The 22,680-nt window shown below is 46.3% G+C and overlaps 1 protein-coding gene across 1 annotated transcript in view; it reads left to right on the top strand.

Annotated features, from left to right (window-relative positions):
• The window catches only part of LOC138570105 (prostatic acid phosphatase-like), a 507,576-nt gene that overhangs the window by 405,596 nt on the left and 79,300 nt on the right, over positions 1 to 22,680 (top strand). The gene's annotated exons all lie outside the window — the stretch shown is intronic.

Below are 22,680 nucleotides of genomic sequence, written 5' to 3'. Positions count from 1 at the left end.
AAAACACTATTAGAAGAAATTATCCTCTCTTGGGGGGGGGGTGTTGGTTTTTTGAAAGGCAAATGCCATTCGTCCTGTGCAATTTGAGTGGTTATGCAAAGCCAATTTAATAAAATGCGCATATTTCACCTTAATATGCTAATTTCTGGCTACGTCACATCCCATTGCGTTTGTTGATAAGTCCCCCAACCTAAAGTGTAGTGTTTCATACCTTTGAAAACCCGTGTGATTTTTTTTCCATTTGGAAACTTCAAATATGTTGTACAGATTTTCTAGTGGGCAATGTGAATACAAGTGTTAAACCGTCCCCCATTGTTCATGTTGTCCTTACACCAGCACCCACGTTCGTGGCCCAGGCCTCCATACGAAATTATCAGTATGTATCTGCAAGGTTTCCTGCTTTTGGTTTCCCTGAGGACGCCTCCAAGTGGCGGTGGGACACCATCTTTCCTCGAGTGGTGGCCCAGCCCGCTAAAGGTTTCATAGTGCAAACGTGCTGGGCCAAGGGGAAGTTTCCTTCTATACCTCTGCTGGCCTCCATGGAAAGTAGGTACGCGCCATATTTTCTGGTCTGTCTGTTGACCGCTTTAAAGCACTGTCAGAGCTGTTGCTTCTGCAGTACGTAAAGGGGCCCTGCTCTCAAGTAGCTGCTCCGTGATGCATGCCAGGGCATCATAGTTAAAGCTCTGTTATTATGGCAGCCTTTTTTAATATCCTAAAAGCTGTCCAGATGAGTGCAAATACCGCATATAACATTCTGTGGTCGGGGGGGCGCTCGAGAGCCCGACCAAGATGGCCGCAGGTCTGTGAAGCTCTCCGACACCCTTGGACATCCGGACGTTATCCCGCCGACTTTCTGGTTGATTTGGCACCCTGGTGTGGTGCGCCGGCGCTGGACAACTTTGTGCCCCTCAAGAGCATCGGGTGGTGTCTGTTTTCAGTGGTGCGGCTCCTGTCTTGCAGCCGGAGGCCCCAGTGTGGAGTGGAGGAGAGGCGGTCCTGGAGCGGGTGCTGCCGCCGGGTAGAGGACATGCTTGGAGGGGCTGTGAGCTGTCCCGTTCGTGATGAGGAAGGAGCGCGGTGCCCGTTGGGGGCGCTGCGGCCGCCTGAGGACTGCGGTGACAGCCGCTTGGCTGTGGGCGGCCCCGAGGGAGAGCGGACTCGGTGGGAGTGTCTGCCTGCTGTGGAGGAGGTGCGGCGGAGCCGGGCTGCTGCCGGGGCCGGCCCCTGGTGCCTCTGCTGAGGGCTAACCCGATGTGGAATTGGGGGGACTTTTGCAGCGGGGAGGCAGCGCGGTGCTGGGGCCCTTGCTAGTGGCGCTGACGGGCGCGCGGAGGGTTGCGGCTGTGGCCTCCTTCCCCCTGGGCTCCTTGGAGGCGGCGGACAGGAGCGGAGTAGTGCTGGTGAATGCGCTGCCGTTTCGACTCTCCGGCTGACTCGGACATAGTCCTTGTAATGGGCTTGGAGGCCGGAGGGGTGTTGGAGCTCTCCTGGAGACTGAAGGTGCTGTGGACACGTGGGCTGCTTGATATATCCTGGTGAGCTTGGTGGAGTCGGATTTAAAGGTTCACCTGCCTTTGTATGCTTGGAATGTTTTATTCGCCTGCTGACCCAACTGTATTTTCACATTTGCGGTGCTGTGGGGGCCTCACGCCTGTCTCCCCCTTGTGGTTCTGCTGGGTCTTGGCACGGGTGGGGAGTGTGCCGTGTGAGACATTAGTGGCGCCGGAAGGGGCAGGTGTTATGGGGGACTCTTGTGCTGAGGGTACTGGATGGTGCATGTGCTCTTGTCCCCCCTTCCCTCCCCACTCACGCAATATGTCGAAGGCAGCCAAGGGAGGTAAACAGCAGGACAAGCTGCATTTTGAAGTACCCGCCCAGGCTAAATCCAATGGGGCAATGGTGGATCTTTCGGAGCAGTGCGCCCCGGCCTTGGGAACGGATCCCTCATCTGCGATTCAGGATATTAAGGTCATGCTTGTGCAGTTGCAATCTGGGATACAGTCTCTTGATGGGAAGCTGGACACGCTGACTTGCAAGGAGGACCACATGCAGGTCCGTTTAGACAAGCAGGGGGAACGGTTGGACGAGGCGGTGGGACGGATCTCTGGAGAGGAGGACGTTGCAAGTTCGGTGTCTGGAGCAATGGCTGGGGTGCAGAAGGTTTTGAAGGAGCTTAGGGAGAAGCAAAAGGATTTTGAATCACGCTCAAGGAGGCATAACGTCAGGATTGTGGGCCTGGCTGAATCGGTGGACCAGAGGGACATGGAGAGCTTGGTTGAAGGCTTTCTGAAGGAGGTGTTGGGCCCAGAGGGGTTCTCCCCAATATGTGTGGTGGGAAGGGCTCATAGAATTCCCAGTGGGAAAAGGCCGGTCCCGGGAGCCCCTCCGAGGCCGTTGATAGCTTGACTATTGAACTACCGTGACAGGAATACCGTGCTTCGGAAGGCGAGGGGAAAAAGGCACTGTCACTTACAAAGGGGATGTCATCAGATTTTTCCCTGAATTTTCGGACAAGGTGCAAGCTACCCGGAAACCTTTTTTGGATGTGAAGAAATGGTTAAGGGACAGAAATATGAAATATGCATGTTATACCCAGCTCGGCTCCGAGTGGAGCATAAGGGCAAGTCACTCTTTTTTCAGACTCCTGGGGAAGCGGCATCCTTCTTAGACATGCTGCCGGAAGAACCTGGACAGTGAGGCAATACTTGGGTCTGATGTGGGGGTGGGAGTATGGCTGGTCTTGGATTACTGGCGCTGGCAAGACATTCAGGGTTGGTTTTTAAGGTGGAAGTCGGGAGATCTATAATAGGGTGCTGGGGGGTCGGGTTGGTAGCTTCCCCCAGTGCGAAAGCTGGCTGACATTATGTTGTGGGTTGTTGAATTGCTGGAGGGTTGGGGTGTCCGGCATGAATGGGGGGTGGTTGTGGAGGAATTTGCGGGGGGATGGGGAGCTGGGTAGGCACCGACAAGTTGGGGGGTTGTCGGTAGGGGAGGGGGGTTGGGACGGGGAGGAGTTGTTGGTTGGGGGAAGGGGGGTGCATTGGCACGAGGTATACACTTCTTTGGTAGGTCGCTTGATGCATCCATGGCAGGGTTTACAAAGTTTAACAATGACGACACTTAAGCTTTTAACCTGGAATGTGCGGGAACTTAATAGCCCTCCGAAATGTTGGAAAGTGCTGCAATATCTGCGGCGTCATCATGTGGAGGTGGCCTTTCTCGAGGAGACCCACCTGACGGCAGAGTCGGAGGCCAAGTTTGGTAAATGCTGGGGGTGCCACAGATATTTTTCTTCATATTCTTCCTTTTCCAGGGGGGGGGTGTGCGTGTTGGCGCATAGGTCTGTGGGCTTTCGTTTGACTAAGCTGCTGAACGATCAGGAGGGCAGAGCAGTTATAGTCCAGGGGGTTATCCAGGGAAGGCTCTATACGTTTATTTGCTACTACGGCCCCAACCAGTACACATCTGAATCGCTGAAGTGGATTGAGCGATACCTGGCAGACATACCTTTGGGAGAGGTATTGTGGGCGGGGGATTTTAACGCGGTGCTGGACCCTGCTAGGGACCGGACGGGGCACCACCCGCATTTGGTCAGCAGGTGCTCTGTTACACTCTGGGGCATGCAAGAGGTGTGGCGATTGGCGGTTGTGTGGAGGGTGCGGAACCTGGAGGTGCATCAATACACGCATTACTCTGCGCCACACAACTCAGCGGCACGCCTGGATTACTTCTTGGTGTCTGAAAGTCTTTTGGGACAGGTGTCCGATGTGGGGGTTCTGGCTCGCACTCTCTCTGATCACGCTCCAGTTGTTTTGGTGGTTCGGCTGCGGGGGCGGGTTGAGCGGAGGCCGCCGTGGCGATTTAAGAGCGATGAGCTCACGGATGTGGTTTTTAGGGAAGAGTTGGGGAAAGCTATAGATGATTATTTTGAGGTGAATGAAGGATCGGTTTCATCGGTTGGTACCCTGCGGGAAGGGTTTAAGTGCGTGATACGGGGGGGTGTATTGCTAAGGAGGCAGGTTTACTGAAGGGGATACGTAGGGACTTGGCGAAGGAGGAAGAGGAGATACGTGCCCTGCAGGAGGCTGCTCCTGTCCCTTCCAGGGCTCAGCGGGGCGAGATAATGGTGCACCTTCAGAAATTCCGTGCGTTGGCCCAGCGGGAGGTCAAATATTTGTGGGATAGGTCTGCCCCTCGGAAGTATGGTGAGGGTCAAGCTCCGAGTAGGTTACTGGCTAGGGCCACACGCTTGAATACGTAGGGAGGCAGAGTGACGGTAATTACGGATGAGGAGGGGACAAAGCATTTTGAAGATGAGGCGATACTTCGAGAGTTCCACACATTTTACACTTGCCTGTTTGCTACCCAGTTCTCTGCCTCGCAGGTGGATGTTGATGCATACCTTGACCAGGTGGGGTTGTTTTGGTGCTCGGAGGAGCAGAGGGAGTGGCTAAGCAGGCCAGTGACGTTTGGTGAGGTGATGGAGGCCATGAAGTCGTTGCCTAATGGGAAGTCCCCGGTCCCGGCCGGATTTACTTCGGAGTTCTATAAGTGTTTTGCTGACAAGTTAGCGCCTTATATACTGCGGGTATATCAGGAGGCGGTGCCTGTGGGTCGGTTACCGGATTCTCTCAAAGAGGCCCTAGTGGTGGTACTATTGAAACCGGGAAAGCCCGAAGGGGAGTGCTCCTCCTACCGCCCGATCTCTTTGATCAACTTGGATAATAAGATCTTGGCCAAAATCCTGGCGTCTCGTCTGTCTCTGCTGATGTCTACGTTGGTCCTGGCGGAACAGGCGGGCTTTATCCCTGGCCGGTCGACATCGTTTGGCTTGAGGCGGATGTTTGGGTTGATGGCTGCCCTGCCGAGCGAGGTCCCGGCGGCTGCAGTTTTATTAGATGCTACTAAGGCTTTTGATTCTATTAAATGGCCATTCTTATTTAGGGTTCTGAGAAGGCTGGGTCTGGGGGAGTCCTTTCTGGCCTTGGTGTCATTATTATACATGAACCCAGTCGCAACGGTGCGGGTCAATGGGCAGATGACCACACTAATCCCACTTGAAAGGGGAACGCGCCAGGGGTGCTCCTCATCCCCCTTGTTGTTCGCTTTAGCGATAGAGCCTTGGGCTGAGAGAGTGAGGGAGTTCCATATTCATAGGAGGATTCAGCTACACACTCACAAAGTGGTGGTCTCGTTGCACGCAGATGACATGGTCTTGTTTTTGCATCATCCTGAGGTTAACTTAGACCCGGTCATGTCAGATATTCAGCAATTTGGGGAACTCTCGGGGTTAAGGGGGAATCTGACGGATGGGCTGGCTCGCTTTCAGGACGGGTGGGGGTTTCAGTGGGATATGCTTAGGACTCGGTACTTGGGAATTACCTTAGCTAGGTCTGAGGGGGAGGTGTATCGCAGTAACTATGAGGCGACTCTGCAGCAGGCCAAGGTAGCAATGCACAGGTGGGCTTTGCTCCCGCTTAACCTGTTTGGTAGGGTCTCTGTGGTTAAGATGTCCATTCTGCCCCGGTTCTTATATGTGTTTCTTAACGTGCCCATTCAGATACCTAAAGTTTTTTCAAGACCTTAATTCGGCAGTCTCTCGATTTCTTTGGGCTGGGAAGCAGGCACAAGTGGCGTGGGATAAGCTCGAGGCACCTGTCCATAAAGGGGGTTTGGCCTTGCCTGATTTCGAACTGTATTATTATGTGGCCCAGGCTAGCTATCTAAGATACTGGTATGGGTTGGCGGCTGAACACAGACATGTTGAGGTGGAGAGGTCAATTGCATCCCCGGCATTGCTGAGATCAGTTATTCTGACAGCCCAGGCTCACTTTGGGGTGGTTCAGAATTTGGTGGAGTTAACGTGCAGGGCTTGGTCTTGGCTAGAGCATGTACCAAAGTGGGGGACACTCTACTCACCGGAGCTTCTGATTATATTTATTCCGGAGGTGCCCGTGACGAGTGAAGTAGGTTATGTTGCTATGACGAAGCGGCTGGGTCTCACCAAGTTTGCGGATTTGTTTCCGGATGGTAGATTTATTACTATTGAGCACTTGAAGGGTAAAGGGGCCCTGTCAGCGCTGGATGTATTTCTGTACTATAGGCTCCAGGTGGTGCTGCAGCAGCTCTTCCCGGCTTTTCCCGAGCAGCCTCAGACGGCCAAACTGTTAGATAGGGTGATCAGGGGAGACCTAGATTGGAGGCTGCTATCGGAACTATACGCGACAGTGTCGGAGGGCAGGTCACAGTCCGTGGTGTCGCCGAGGGCTGAGTGGGAAAAACTGCTAGGTAGGGAGATCTCGGAGGATGTATGGTCATATTGTTGTGAAGGCACAAAAAAGGGGCTATCAACACTAATCTTAAACTTCTTCATTTTAAATTATTGCATCAATATTATTACTCCCCGGTTCAACTGCATCGATATTTCCCTCACAGGTCAGTGGCTTGTATCAGGTGCGGGTATGAACCTGCAGGCTTTCTCCACGTGGCGTGGTAATGTACATCGCTGGCTCAATTTTGGGGAGCGGTGTTTGATGTGATAGAGCAGGTTGTGGGTCAGCGATGTACTCCGGATCTGGTGATGGGTTTGTTGGGTTACACTGCCCAGGTACCGAAGGGGTTTCGGAAGTTAATAAGCCTTCTGCTGATCCTTGCCAAGCGTAGGGTCGCTATGGGGAGTACTTCCCCGACAATTGATCAATGGTCTCAAGACATTATGTACTGTAATGACATGGAGCTGCGCAGGGGCGTGATATCTGGGAAGGACAGGAGTGACGCCAGAAAGTGGGAATGCGTATACGTCATACCTCCTGAACAAAGGCGCTGGGGAACCGGACACCGCATCGTTACAGGGGTCCTTGAATTTATTATCGTCTGACTGAGGGGTCCGGCCTCCGCGAATCTTGCATTACAATGGAGTGGCCCTGGTCTTTTGGAACATTGGGGGAGAGGGTGGAGTTGCATTGAATTGGGTTCCTCTCCGGATGCTGTGTGGTTTGGGAAACTGCCTCTGTGGGGTGAATACCTTTTATTGTCGCATTGTTGGATTTATTTACTGTGTGCTTGGGTCCGACCTAAAATGTGTTGAACAGTTATGTGCCATGTCGGGCGGGGGATGGGTGGGTAGGGGTTTGGTTTGTAGTTGCTGTTTATGTGATATGTTAACCGAGAACGAACTGCAGAGCATGGGAATTGACCTTGTACTTCTGCATGAAGATTACTGGGTGCAAAGGTGCCCCCCCTGAGGACTGTGAACATTGGACATTCTTTGTGTCGTATCTTGGGCTGCTTCAGACTTTTCGACTATAAAGCTCTTGGTGTGAGGATCCTGGGGGGGGCGGGGTCCGGGTGGCGGGAGTTTGGGATTGGTACTGTTACTGTTGGAAAGTTGAAATGCTAATAAATAAAACAATTTAAAAAAAAACATTCTGTGGTCAGTCTTATGTTCTGAAAATGCCCTTGGATTTCAGGCCAACCGCCGAACCCAGACACCCTCTCAAGCCCGGGCCCCTTCTTTCTGGGCATGCTGCAGCGTGGTCTGAGCTGGCAGCGGCACATGGCCCATTCTGATTTGTTTTCCAGTTGTCTCCTTCAACTATCTCACCCCACCCCACTCCACAACACAATCACACTCCACACCACCCCACGACACCATAATCACACACCACCTCTGCTCAACATCAGCCGATCCCTCTGTTCCATAATACCACAATCCACACAACTACACCACCATCCCAACCCCCACTCCACACCCTCAATCACACCACACTACCTCACCATGCTACACCACCACTTCATACTACCACCACCACTGCACACCACTCCTCGCCATCGCACCACTCCACATCAACACACCACTCCACACCACTACCACACCACCTCACTATTCTACACTATCACACCACACCAGTAGCACATGACCTCACCACTCCACACCGTCACGCCACACACCGCCATCACCACTCTGCAGCTTGCTACGTTTGGGAGAGTTGTTAAATATGGTTCTTTAAGTGCTTTTTTTGTTTTTATGCTGTTTCATACATTTGCATTTTTCCACGTTTGTGCTGCAATTGTATGGTTAAAAATATATAGTAACAAATCTCCCAGTCTTCTGCTCCAGGGTGCAGAGAGTGCCATTCATTGGGCCATTGCATCTTAACTGAAGGGGTATTTTCAGGAGTGCCATTTTGAAATGGTAGGGTATGGCTGACATTGTTATCATATGTGTGAGTCAGCCCTCTAATCATGTTTGTATCCAGTGTGCACTTTCCTTTTTTGTTACAAATTTGAGCTGTGCATTTAACAATTTATTTGAGTGAAAGATCACTGCATCATGTTATCAGGGAACACTTTTGCATCACAAACCCCACGCATGTGAAGGGCCACACACTGGATTGGATTGCCGACCACAACTGCCAGGTCTCAACCAGCGCAAACACTCCCTGTCTGGGGTCTGACCACTACCTCATCTACTTCTCCATCCCTCAGCGCAGGAAACACAACCTCACAGCCACCCCACAACCACCTGCAGTCACACGTAGCTCACGTAAGCTCACAAGGGAAAGCATCATGCCCTTGCTGGACACTCTATACCTCGAACCCCCATTCTACACCAACCCCAAGTCACTAATGGATGTTTAAAACTCTACCTTATCCAAAGCTGTGAACACCAGTGCCCCCCTAGCACCTCGTAAAGCTAAACCAGTCAGACATTCCAACTCGTGGTTCACACCCAGCCTACTTCAACTACGTAACAAAAAACACCAGGCACAACTAATGTGGCCAAAAATTCCCACCCTTACCCTGAAAGATGACTTCACCAAAGTCTCAAAGCAATACAAATCAGCAGTAATAGCAGCAAAATCCAACTCCTTCAATGCCAGAATATGCAATGCCAAATCAGACACTAGAGAGATCTTTACCATCTTTAGGGAACTAGAAACTCTAGCACACTGGATTGGCGTCTTCCAGATATCCTAAATGAGGTTAATGGCCACGTTCCACAAGTATTGTTCTAGTAAACGCTCCAAAAGAGGCTTAAGGCCTTAGGTTATCTGGAAGACTAACTTATGTAAACATCACCTGACTCATTAAGTGTTCTTTCCTGAAGACGGATCCATATCCTAAATGCATTGGCTAATAGACACAAGGTCAAATTGTATACTGACTTTGATGGAGTAATAAAATGACTGAGTCATTCAAAAGCAATGACTATGGGAGATGTGATTTAATATATTTAAATGTTTTTAACTTTAGCATAAAGCTTTAGTCAATCTGTTTTCAGGGGATAAAGAGAGTGCTTGGTAGGCTCAGATGCAAATGTGAACCTGTTGTGTTTAAATCGCCAATACCACACATTGACAAAGCCAATAGGGCTGACTTTGCAAGTGTAAAGGGAAAGTATTTTGTCCTATGGCGTCTTTGCCAAAAAATGGTACCCTTCTCATTTACAAAGTCAAACCTATAGGCTTTGCCACAGCTAAGTAATGTACATGCACTGAAAAAGCACTCACGCATGCTGTATTATAAATAGGAACTTACAATGTAGGTCATATCTGACGAAGGCATGACCCACAACTCCACTAACCTCCACTGCGTATATGGTGTAGATACACCCACGAGCAAGAGTACCTGCAAGTAAGGCTTGCAACAGTACCTGATATATATCTTGTCAGCGGTAAGGTAGGTATCCTTCATGAAAAAGAATTCGAGTGTGTAGAAGCATTGGCTGTTATGGCATTGGCTGTTATGGCATTGGCTGTTATGGCATTGGCTGTTATATTCTGTTATGTTTTGTTATTGTGATTTATACTGCGCACTGCTGCTATTTTCATGGTCTTCAGACGCCCAGACGGATCTGAAAGAGAAGAAATTGAAACACAAGACCTGCTGAGTAAGCAGAGAGCTTGGAAAACTGCCAGAAATTATGAAGTGCAATTATTTGGAATGCTTTTAAATGTCAAATCTCCAATTCAACACTTTGGCAAAGTCCATAGGGCTGGCTTTGCAAGTGTAAAGGTGAAGTATTTTTGGGAGGGTCTAGTTAGTAAGATTGAGAGGGAACAGCACAAGAGAGCTTTGATGTGTTGTTGGTAACTTTAGTTCAGAAAAACCGGTCACAGTGTGCTGGTTTATTTGTAGTTGATTATGTGCTGTTTGGTGCATGAGTGTGTATGGGGTGATTTGTGTGCCAAAGATAAGAAAGATAAGATGGTTTGATAAGAAAGCAGCACAATCTACCTTTGGAACCCTCTGGGGGAAAGATGTGGGTAGTGGCAATCGTGGCAATCTACAGGCAGTGGCGAGATAACAGGCGGCCAAACCTCAAACCTACAGTTGGGAAACTCTGTGGGCAAGATGCAAGTAGTGGCAAAATTCAGTTGCCCTCGTTTGGGCAATTTAGCAAAATATGGGCAGGGGTGATCTGGAGGAGGCTAGGGGGATTATTTTTTAGCAATACCCACATCCGATGCCATATAAAGCTGAGAGTCACCAAAGTTTACCTTCCTGCCTAATGCAGACTCAGAGAAAAGAGAAAACAATTGATGAGAACGTGCTCATTTTTTATTTAATGCCTGCAACGGATTGACTCCATAGCGAGGGACGCTGGACCCAGTTTAACAATGAGATTTGTTGCACATAGCACTACAATCATTAAACTACTGAAATATTTAAACTATAGAATAACTAGCAACCACAGATTGGAGTAACTAAAACTCCCTTTGTGAACCTGGATTGGCAGATTTGAATATCTATCTAGCCCCAGGCTAAAGCAACGGAGCCACATTTGTTTTTGCACGCCTAGTTCACCACAGTTGTAGTAACAAGCAACGTAATTACATGGACTCAGGATAAAGAACGCTCATCCACAAACATTGGAACAATCCTTGGGGAAGCTGGCATATATAGGTCTATGTTAATGCGAAGCCATCCAATATTTAATGGAAGAGAAACAGTTGGACATTTTGATAGAGAGATCAGAGGAGAGTTCAGGAAAAGAGAAGACGCTTTGGGTGTCCTCCATGAAGAGTTGGCTGTTAAAGCAGCTACTCACTGAAACTCACTACCGCCACCTCTAAGGAAAGACCTCCCTTACTTTCAGTTTAGGACATACATTATACAATGGATGAAGGACCATGACAAATAATACTCCCTGGCGGCTCCTCATGCCATTATCAGTGCCATCACCAATTGTATTATTGTTCAGTGTACCCCCGCTACCTCCTGCTACTATATAAACTGCACTAGATAAAATGTCTTTGATATCTGTTTACCCATGTTACCACTGTATCCCTATTGTAACTCCACGGGACGTTATTTAATATGCTGTATGTAACTAAGCTATACAACCCTCTTACTATGTTCGCGCCTTGTTATCCTTGTGGTTATGTGCGCATTATAAATAATAAAACAAACAAACAAACAAACAAACAAACGAGAACCCAAAGGAGGAGATTAGTGACCCAAGAGTCGAGGTGTATAGTGTAAATAGGAGAGGACCCAAGGCAGAGCCTTGTGGAACACCAAATGTGAGAGGAGTTATTGGGAGGTGTTGTTGTTCCAGGAGACAGAGACTTGGCAAGGTGCTAGGTAGGGTTCAGTCCAGGAAATGGTTGGATCATGAATCCCAAGCAGAGGGAGAGTATTAAGGAGATCACTGTGACTGATGTTGTCAAAGGCAGTGAACAAACCACAGAGAATCAGTATAGGGGATAGGTTGGAATGCTTAGCAGAGGCTATGAATCTGGGGACATTCATGAGAGCAGTTTCTGTGGAGTAACAGGAGCGGAACCCTGCTTGTAGGGGGTCTCGAAGGTTGTGGACATCTAAGAAACTGGTAAAATGGCTGAACAGAACCCTTTCTAGCACTTTAGAGAGAAACAGGGTGAAGGTTCATTGGCAGGTGCAGGTCAGCACGTTGCTCTTTTTTGGAGGGGGATGACTGTGGTCATTTTGAAAATAGAGGGAAAGCAAGTGGAATCGAAGGACAGGTTGACGAGTTCAGCAAGGTGAGAGGTCACTAAAGGGGTAACAGCCTAGACTAGCTGAGGAGCAGGAGGGTCTGATGGGGCACCAGCATGGTTGGCCATCATCAGCAGAGATAGCACTTCTTCAGTATCAGTGTGACTAAAGTTGGAGATAGAGGTAGATGATAATGGTTGAGTAGGCAGAGTATAGAATTTAGGAGGAAGAAGTGTGACGAATGTCAGGAGAGAGTCTGTCATTTTGGAAATGTTTGCAGCAAAGTATTCCTCTAGGTCATTAGCTGTGATGTTGGAGTTGATAGTCATAGGTTTAAGAGGAGTGAGGAGTGAGTTTAGAGGGCCCTGGTGCCAGCTGGGATGGTTGGAGTGAGAGTCGATGAGGGTGAGGTAGAATTCCCTTTTCACTCTGCCAAGAGAGGACTTGAGAGGGTTCAGGACAGGTTGTCATGCAAGTGGCTATGCCTCCATTTGCGCACCAGCCGGCGCTTGTCTTTTCAGAGACACTGTATGAATGGGGTGACTCATGTTTGAGAGTGCTGAGACTTAGGGGTGAAAGTTAACAGTGGTAAGTGAGAGGGGAATGAGTCACACACTAGGGATTGGAAGCTGGAGAAGGCAGTGATAGTGGAAGATGTCAAGGAGCAGAGTGAGAACTGTAGGTCAGCGAGAAAGGGAGGAATGGCACAAGGTTTACATTTCCTTTTAGAAATAGGTGAGGTAAGTAGTGAAGAGTGGTCAGAGGATGTAAAGCAGATGATCAGATAGGGGTGATGTGAAGGTAGTATTAGTGGCTGAGAGAGCCGTGAAGATGAAAACGAGATCCAAAGAGTTACCCCTGATGTGGGTTGGTAGGTTATGGATAGAGCGGAGAGAGCGGTCACTAAGAAAAGACTGAAGTTTAGATTACTGAGAAGTGGCTACAGAGGGAAGTTTAAAGTCACCTAAGAGAATGAGGTGATGTTTAATGGAAAGAGAATCGAGGAGTTGCCCAAGTTCATCAAAGAGTGATCCAGTGGGATCAGAATGGCAATAGATGGAAATTATGTTAACCTAGTGAGGCGGAGCAATAGTAAAGATAGTGAATTCAAAAGAAATAGGAGCGGACGTGGCATTGGAGATTTGGGAGGCGATGAGGCAGGAAAAAAGTAGGTGTCACTGTTGTGCTCGGAATATGGATTTACCAGTAGCTTACTGGCAGTGTGTTGAGCAGGTTTAGGAGGTTCTAGTGACTTGCCCTGTTTCTTCTTATTGAAGAGGAAAGGTCTGTTCCAGTTGAGGGCCAGCCTGCCACCTGAGTATAAACAGCGAGAGGGCTAGCCCCCTTGCAGGAAACATATAAAAAACAACGAGGAAATCATTTGTGGAAAAAACCTGCAAAAAGTCACGAGAAAACAGGTTCCAGTCAGTATCAGTAAGATGGGATGGAGTTTTGAGGTAGTAAGGCAGGGCTTCAGCAGGTGAGCGCTACAAGGATGAAGCAAAACAGGAGCAGAGTGGTGTGTCCAGGAATGGACGTAGACTGATGCACAAACAAGCAAAAATATGCAGGAACAAGAAAAGTAAGGAAAAACGGACTTGCAGTAACGGTGCTTCTTTTCACAGAGGATAGGCTTTGCGATGCGCAGGTGAGATATTTGCTCCAGAATGTATTCACAGTCAGCCAATCCTCAGTAACGGGCACCGCCATCTTGGAAAAATTACTATATTTACTACACTGCTACATGCACTTCCAGCGTAGCGGGATCCAAGTGCTCCTCAGTACTGTGGGATCATGACAATAGGTGTCTGATGCCACTACCTCTGCCAGTCAGGTGAAGACAGTGAATAAAGGATAATTTGGAGAAGTGTAGGGCTGCCAGGGCGGCAGTTTCAGATGGAGAAATCCAGGTTTAGGTGATAGCAAGGAGATTTGGCAGAGGAGAGCTGGCATGAAAGTAGTCAGTGATAAAGAAGGTTTTGTTGCATCCGACTCAGCATTCCATAGTGCAATGTCCATTTGATGCGGTAAGGAAGAGTAGAGAAGTTGAGTCTCAGAGGAAGAGAGGCGAGGTGGATAGGTGTTAGGGAGGTTTGATTTACTCGTCGGCTTTGTTGAAAGTAGGAGGTGCAAGAGAGATGGAGTAGTGTGAGTTTCCAGACGTGAGTTTTATGATAGGAATAGGAAAGGAGGAAGTTGGAGCGTGATTAGAGAAAGCATAGGGAGAGGTGAGTAGGAGGAGCAGCAGGAGCGAATACATTATAGGTGAGTACTGCAGTGTGGCGAGACGGCACAGTAATTAGCAAGGTAGGAATACTCTCAGGTGCAGCAGGGAGGAAGGCAAAAGCCAACGTAACCCGGAAGTGCTACATCAGGAAAGAGATATAGGACACAGGAAGCCAGTCCTTTTCTGAAAGTGAAAGGAGCAGCTAAAAGATCACAGGATGCTGTTAAGGAGCTGGACGCAAGACTGCATAAGGGCACCCCTAAGAGGGGGCAATATGCATTTTTGGGTGGGTTGCTTGATAAAGCTTGTCAGTGTAAGCCCCTGCAGAGGATGGAAAGACCTTTCAAACATGTGGTATTGATTGTTCTGTTTTACTTCACCCACTTCTTTTTTCCTCCTTCCTACCCTTGTTTCATGTGTGATTTATGTATTAGTATCAAAGTGAACTGTAGATCATGAATACAACATCCCTTTGCTGTTGGACAACTACTAGGTAGGTAGATAGTCTTGTTGGGGTATGTACATCGCCCTGACGACTTATCTGTCAATAAGGCTTGTTATATTAGCTTTATGTGAAATATTATTATTATTTCTTTTTGTAGAGCGCGCCAAACCCCAAGGCATCTGGGCGCTGGTTACAGTAATACTGTGGTACAGATGGATAATAACATTACTTAAACACATTAATGATTTACATACATAGTAGATAGTAGTGCTATGATATAGAGTTATGGCGGATTAAAGTTCTTGCATAAGGAGCCATGTTTTCAGGCCTTTACGGAAGGACCATAAGGAGGGTCCTGATCTTAGTGATAGCTGTAGGGCGTTCCAGAATTTAGCAGCTACAATCGGGAAGCTACAACCCCCTGCTTTTTGCAGTTTGAATCTAGGGATCATGAGAAGGTGCGAGTAGGTGGCCCGGGTAGGTCTGTTAGATTGTGATTTGGAGAATTTTCTTTACAAGTATTTGTGTGCACTATTTAACAGACATTTGTGCGTTAATGGTTGTTTTGAACACAATGCATTTGCGAACAGGAAGCCAGTGGGTGTTTTGTCTAGCAGTAATCTAACCTGGAAAGAATAAGGGCTCTAGCAATCGTGATGCAGCTGTCGGTAGTCAAGAATGGTCTGCAGGCATTGATACGTTTCAAAGCGTATGCTGCTGCAGAGGCAACTGCATTTACGTTACTGGTTAGTGATAGCAAGGAGTCCAAGTAAAACCCTAATGTTTTTACTTCTTTTGAGACTGGGATAGTGTTTGCGTCAATGATGAAGGATTTGTAGGAACGGTTAAGTTTGTTTAGGCGTGTTTGCGTTCCAATAAGGAGCAGCTCGGTTTTCTCATCATTCAAGCATAGAGAATGTCGAGCCATCCAGACCTGGATAGTTTGGTACATGTTGCTCAGTGCGTTGTAGTCAGTCTCGTTGATGCCTTAGATGGGTTAGGAGGATCTGGAGATCATTTGAATCGTTAGTTTATGAGGTACCTATAGTGTCAAGTAGGTCGGAGGGGGGCTTTGTAAAGATGTTGTATAACGTTGGGGAGACACAGGAGCCTTCGGAAACTGTGCAGGTGACTGGGGCCGGAAGGCCAGAGGCGGAAGTGGAAAAGACCCTCATTGTTCCATCTGATAGAAAGGACTCGATCCAAGCTGTTGCTTTGAGGCAGAAGTAGGCCACTTAAGAGAGATGTTGGCAGAGGATTATGTGGTTCACCAAAGATAATGCAGCTGAGAGGTCGAGCAGAGGGAGGAGGGCCAGATTGCCATTGTCTTTGATCTCATCCATTTGGACTTTTAGATCCAGGAGTGCTGATTTAGTTCAGTGACCAGTGCGGAAACCGGATGGGAGTAGTCCATGGAGGTTATTGGCTTCAAGATACTTTTCTGTCCAGTATTTTAAGTAAGAAAGGGACTGTCGTGATGGGGCAGTAGTTGGTGGGGTTGTTAGGGTCTAGTGTAAGTTTCTTAAGGAGTGGGAGGACCCATCCATCTTTTAGATTGGCTGGTACATTGCCAGAGGTAAAGGAATTGTTGATAAACGATGTAATGAAAAAGACGATTTCTGCTGCACAGTCTTTTATGAGCTAGGCTGGGCCGATGGCCCTTTGGCATCTGGATGGCTTCAGACCTTTGATGATTTTCGTAACTCCTAAGATATCGACCAAGGTAAACTCAAACGGGTGAGTAGAGTGGGGAGGTGTGGGTAGGGGTCGGCTGGTGCCTCGGTAGGTATCCATTTTCTTTCTTGACCACGATTTTTGTTTGTAGTAAGAATGTTTTGTCCAGAAGCACCTTTTAAATATTAGCGCACCAAGTGATGTCTTTAAGGCAGCTAGCTGGGGTGGCGGGGGCGAGTTGGTGATTCAAGTTCTCGCAAGATGGCGAAGAACTCTTTTGTACTTGAGGTGGCGTTTTCTATTCGCTCCTTGTACGTAAGGCTTTTGGCTTGGTGTATGGCCTGTTTAGGTTTTGAAATTTGTGGTGAAGTGCTCTTTATTGGCAACTGAGGGAGACATTGGGCCTCATTGCAAGCTTGCCGGTCCGGTAACAACGGTACCAGTAAGCTTGCCGGTACTGTTGTTACCGGACCGGCAAACTACAAGTTCTGCTCGTGGGTGCCTTCCCGCCCGCCAGGTCTGACCATGCCGGATGCACCGGCACCATTCGTGAATGGTGCCGGTGCATCCGACCTCCCCATTCCCATTGAGCCCTAAAGGGCTCAATGGGAATGGGGAGTAATTATTAATGGCACCCGGCAATGGGCAATTACTGGGTCCTGCGGGGCCGGAATGCCCCAGTAATTGCCCATTGCCAGGTGCCAGTAAATTCATGACTCTGGCAGCAGCCATGCCGGTATTTACCGGCATGGCTACTGCTGCACTCAGAATGAGGCCCATTTTCTATGTAGTCTCAACTGCTCGCTTTCTAGAGTGTAATGCTTTAAGGTTAGGGGTGTACCAGAAGTTCAAATGGGCTACTGCTTTAGGTTTAGGTTTCATCAAGGGTGCTACCTTGTTGATGGCAAGTAGTAGAGTTTGATTATATAGTTCTACCATGGTGGGCGGATCATTGGTTGAGTGCATGTGAGTCATTAGCGTGTTGCAGAAGTGGTAGCATGTTAGCTGGGGTGATATTTCGGGCATTCCTTGACAGGTAGGCCGGTGCAGGTTGGGGTGTGGCACCAATTTGTTTGTTCTTGGGGATAGTGAACGAGATAACATTGTGGACGAACCATGGTCATGGCACGTTGGATAAAATGTTGATGTTGCAGTTAGCATCTGCCAACCAGTCCAGCATGCAACCTTTGTCATGAGTGGGGCATGTGATGCGTTGGGTGAAGCCCAGTGCTTCAATGGTGTTGGCTAAGGCCAATACGTTGTCATCGGTAGGATCGTTGAATCTCAAGTTTACATCCCTCATGAGGATATTCTGGAGGATGGCTTGGTGTAATGTGAAAGGAGCTGAGCGATATCTTCCTCGAAGGATAGAAGAGGACCAGGCGGTCTGTATATTAAGTGGAGAGTTAGGGAGTTTTTGTCAGAGAGGGACATTTTGATTGAGAGCACAATTTGAACAATTTAAAAAAACAAATGAAAGACAATGAGTGACAAGGATTTATTTGATCATACTATGACTGAAATGTGAAGGGTTGAATAACAGTGCTGTATGTTATGTAAATCCAAGCTACACTGGCACATATAAGGCGCTATATAAATGCAAAATAACATAACATAAATGCAATACTAAAGACCAGGTTTATTTTTGGATCTTACTGGTCCTGTTCAATTCTGGTTATATGCCCGGTGCCACAAGAAGATTAATTCTGTATTTTGTCTGTGTCTGATAAATATTTTCAGTCCATCACTCAATATACAACAAGTTGATTTTTATGTTCTCTTTAGTGAGTGCGCTGGATAGAATGTGTGTGACTCAAGGCCAGGATGATGTGAATCAAATTATTTTTGTAAGGACTCCCCATTGTAAAATTGATATGGTTTTTAAAAAAAACAATACAGTTTGAAATCAAATCAAATTCTTAATGAACATTGCATTTGGGTTGTTTCATTTAATTTTCCCCAAAGACTTGTTTAGAACAAAATGAGCAGAGAGCAGTCTCTAAAAATAGCTACTAAGTACAGAGGAGAGTGTGAATAAAGATGGGAATGGGTGACCAGTCACACACACTCTAAAGGATACCTGAATTCTTAGGAAGTATGTGTACAATATTAGTTAACTGAAGTAAAGATTTAAGAGTTACTTTTACCTCAAAGGTACACAGTTGAGTCTATTTATAGATACATAATGTCTTCCTTTTTAATTTAATTTATTTTATTGGAATTTAAAATATTAATAGTTTTATTATTTTTTATTTATTTAGGTGTGTATGGCTAAGAAAAATCTAACCTTCTACACCAGAAATAATAAAATAGCATATGGGAAGGAGGCGGACGCAGTAAAGACATATTCAATATCAAAAATAAGGTCTGTCTTTCCCTATGTCTAGTGTGAAGGCATCAGCAAGTAGACACAGACAGCAGAGTAAAGTTTGGGCTACATACATTTATTAAAAATCACAAAGAGTTTGGGGTAATGCCTACCTTGCCCTATGCTAAGGTGGGATTTCCCTACCTACCTAAAACTAATGATAGTCTGTGTCAGGAAATCCAAAGTAAATGTCTGTCTGTGTCCAAAACCTATTCTTGCCATGACATCTATTTGTTCAAACTGTGTCAGGATGTCAGCAGCAAATGAAAGCAGTGTTCCAACGAATTATTAGAGCTTCTTCCAGCTCTTGTTTGGAAAGGGGCTCTCCCTTCCCGAGGATTATAAATAGTTCACTTTCACTCCCAAAGGGGTTCCCTTACGCAAGCTTTCAAGTCTTTCTCTGTTTTCACAACAGCACAAATCTTAAGGATTCTTCCCAGCTTTCAGCCTTCTTGGCTCTTTCATCAATAGCACAACGTTCAACTCTGTCAATTCATCATAGGCAGGCTTCTCTGGATATTCAACCATAAACCTATAGCTGAATCAAGTGACTTCTCTTTATTAGGGTGTGCTCGGTCTAGGTGCAATTGTTGGACCACACGGTCCACCCTGTATAGGTCACGCAACCGGCACACCTGATTGGCTTCTTTTCCACATTTGCATTTGCTTCAGCTCAACAGTGATATAGGATTTAGTTTCTCACAGTTCTTTTCAACACTTATTTTGCCACCATTCTCACAATGTTGCCTCAGTTTCAACTTGTAACTTGTACAATTCTTCTTTTCTTTATGGCTCTTCCCAATGCTTGCTTGTTCTTAACATGTATAATTTACAGTTCTTTAAAGTCATCACAAATATCTGCTTTCTTCAGGTTCCATGATTCACAGTTCCTTTTATTTTTATTCATTTATAGCATTTGTTACACGCCCAAACCCAGAGGTATCACAGCGTAAGTTACATACACATGCATGTCTGGTTACAGAGGAATTTACAATACAGTTCGAGGTACAAAAATAGTTACAGTACAGGCAGAGCAATTCAGAGTACAGTGATCGCAGTGTGCTCTCAGTGGCATAGTGGAGACCCAACTAGTTAACATTTGTTGAAGAGCCATGTTTTGATAATACTCTTAAAGCACTGATGGGAGAGCTCATTTCTAATGTGCTTGGGACGGGAGTTCCTGATCTTAGGTGCAGCTACTGGGAAGCTGGAACCCCCCTGCCCTAAAGCTCTTGAACCTTGGGACACATAGGTGTGTGCGAGAGCCCGATCTGAGGGATCTAGTCAACCTTTTATGGGTGACAGTGTTATTGAGGTATAGAGGGGCATCATGGGTGATACATTTGTGTGTGATAATAAGGGTCTTAAATGTATTCTACCTTGGATGGGTAGCCAGTGTGCTTCCCTCCTAATGTGAGAAATTTGATTGTTTCTTTTTAATCCAAAGGCTGCCCATAAGGGTTTGTTTTGTAGCAGTTGCAATTTGGCCAGATTCGTATTTGTAGTTCCTATCAGGAGGATATTGCAATAATCCAGTTTCAATACAATGAGGGCTCGAGCTAGGGTGAGGCAGTTTTGTGGAGTAAGAAAATCACGGCTGAGTGTGATGAGTTTGGCCGTGTAAGCGGTAGAAGATGAAAGTGCACTGATGTGTTTATGTGTCATAGAAAGGTTGGAGTCTATATGAACGCCCAATGTTTTAACGTGTTTAAGTACTTGGGTGGGAGTTCCGTCAATGGTAATGGTTGAGTAGTCGGCGTGGAGAGTTTTAGTCGGGTGAGAGGACCTACAGTGAGAATCCTAATACAAACACAACACACTCAATGAGCCTAATAATCATATATAGACCCCCACGAGAAACTCCCCTTTTCAAAGAGCAATTGCTGGCACTCATAGGAGGCATATCTAAAATGAACACAGCTTTTGCCATTTTAGGAGATTTTAATCTCTGGGCTAACAACCTCCTGGATATGGAAGTCCAATCCTTACTACAAACATTATCCTCCCTTGGCTTTGCACAATGAGTGGATAGACCAACCCATAAAGCTGGTAATATACTTGATTGGATTCTCACAAAGAATATTGAACCGCTTTTAACAAATGTAGATCCCTGACCCTGGTCCGATCACTTCCTGGTGCATTTTGTACTGCCATTGAAATTCAATTCTATCCCAAAGAAAACAATCATTGCAACTGAAACGCATAACATAAAAAATATTACAGCTTGATTATTTAAATCCACTATACAACCTCTCTTACCACCCCTGGGTGACAAACTACCCTTGGAAGAATTTACCAATGCCTTTAGAAATGCTACCAATAAAGCTTTTGATATTCTTGCGCCTCTCCGCTAGGAAAAAAATAAGAAACAGAAATGATTTAAACTTCGTTTCTCTTCCGATATAATTTCTGCTCAGAAAAATAAAAGGAAATGTGAACGTCAATGGCGACACCACCTATAAAATAGTGGTCAAAGAGTACAAACATCTAACTCTGGAGGCAAAACAACTGTCCCTTAATGTCAGAATTGAAAAGGCCTCGATAAAATCTAAAGAACCTTTCCCAGTTCTTAATGAGCTCAAAGGTCCCACTACTGAACACAGGTACATTATAAACGATGACTGGTGTCAGAACATACTTGATTGTTCCTGTCAGAAGACCCAGCTCCACCAAGACCGCATCAGTGAAAAGATTGAGTCTCAATCCCTAACCGAAGCATCATTACCTCCACTTCTGGAGCTACCAGATTAAGGGATAAAACCTTTTTCATTTACCAGAATGACAGAGTAAGAGGTTTTAGTGATCATCGAAGGCTTTATACCCACATCATGTAAGGGGGATATCTTCCCCACTAAACTTTTTAAAGAATTTGCAAACACCCTTACACCATGGGTAACAGAACTTGTTAATCGTTCCTTTGATGAGGCGGTTGTTCCCATCGGCATAAAGGAGGCATGGAATACCCCACTGCTAAAGAAGGATAACCTCGACCCCTTGATGCCTGAAAACTATCGTCCCATTACCAACGTTCCTTTTATACTTAAAATCTTGGACAAAATAGCCTATATACAGGATGAACACAGACAGTTCTCAGTCTCACTGCGCTGAACAGTGCAATAGTGACAGGCGTTCCAAGTAATTCAAAGAAGGAGGGATTTCTCATGAGTCCAATGAGTTTAATAACGAAGTAGCCTGACACGTGTTTCGAGTCATCACTGACTCTTCATCTGAGGCTAAACATAATGCACAACATAATGATGAACAAAAATAGTACAGCACAACATAAACAGTTTGAATGAAAGTCGTCCATTGTGAAAAAAATCAATAAAAAATTGATAAGGACATTAGTAAGGACATTCAACCAAAAGGGCAAACACAAGTGCAGGTAGGCCAAAAGGAACAGCAGTTACAGCATATATGTTAAGATAAAATCAAATAGCAACAAACGAAAATAATAAAAAATAATAGATAAATAAGATTGGCGCAATACCATATTAGGAGGGGATTGAATTGAATGGAGAATCCATAGGTTACGGGATGCATGTAAGAAACACGGGTAAAGAAACAAACAAGTTGCAAGGAGTTAGTTATAATGCATCCACGGAACAGCTATAGCAGCGCAGTCAAAGAGGCAAAAGCTGGCAAAAAAAAATAAAAAATTGGAATCATAAATAAAAGGTACCTGAAAGTTTCAAGAGCTAGCCTAACCAATTAAGTATATCGTGGCCAGTGCCAGATGCACTCTCTAAAAAGGAAGAGAGAAGAAAAGATTTTTATTGTATATGAAGTGTTTAAATACGCTGTTCAAGCACAAATGTGAAATTAAGGAAGAACAAGAGAGTGTGAGATTAAATGACAAATCATACCTCACTGCTTCGCAATTGCGGAACTCTGTAAGGGAAAAGAAATTCCCTCACCATCACTTAAACATGGACAAATTAACGTAACAACTGTGATTGCTAAAATGCAGCTACCCGGAGTGCCAGAGGAAACCCAAAACGC

Source organism: Ambystoma mexicanum, chromosome 2q, assembly GCF_040938575.1.
Source record: "Ambystoma mexicanum isolate Mex_15411 chromosome 2q, UKY_AmexF1_1, whole genome shotgun sequence".
Taxonomy (NCBI): Eukaryota; Metazoa; Chordata; class Amphibia; order Caudata; family Ambystomatidae; genus Ambystoma; species Ambystoma mexicanum.
Note: the sequence above shows the minus strand (reverse complement) of the source record. Positions and strands in the feature narration are given on the sequence as shown.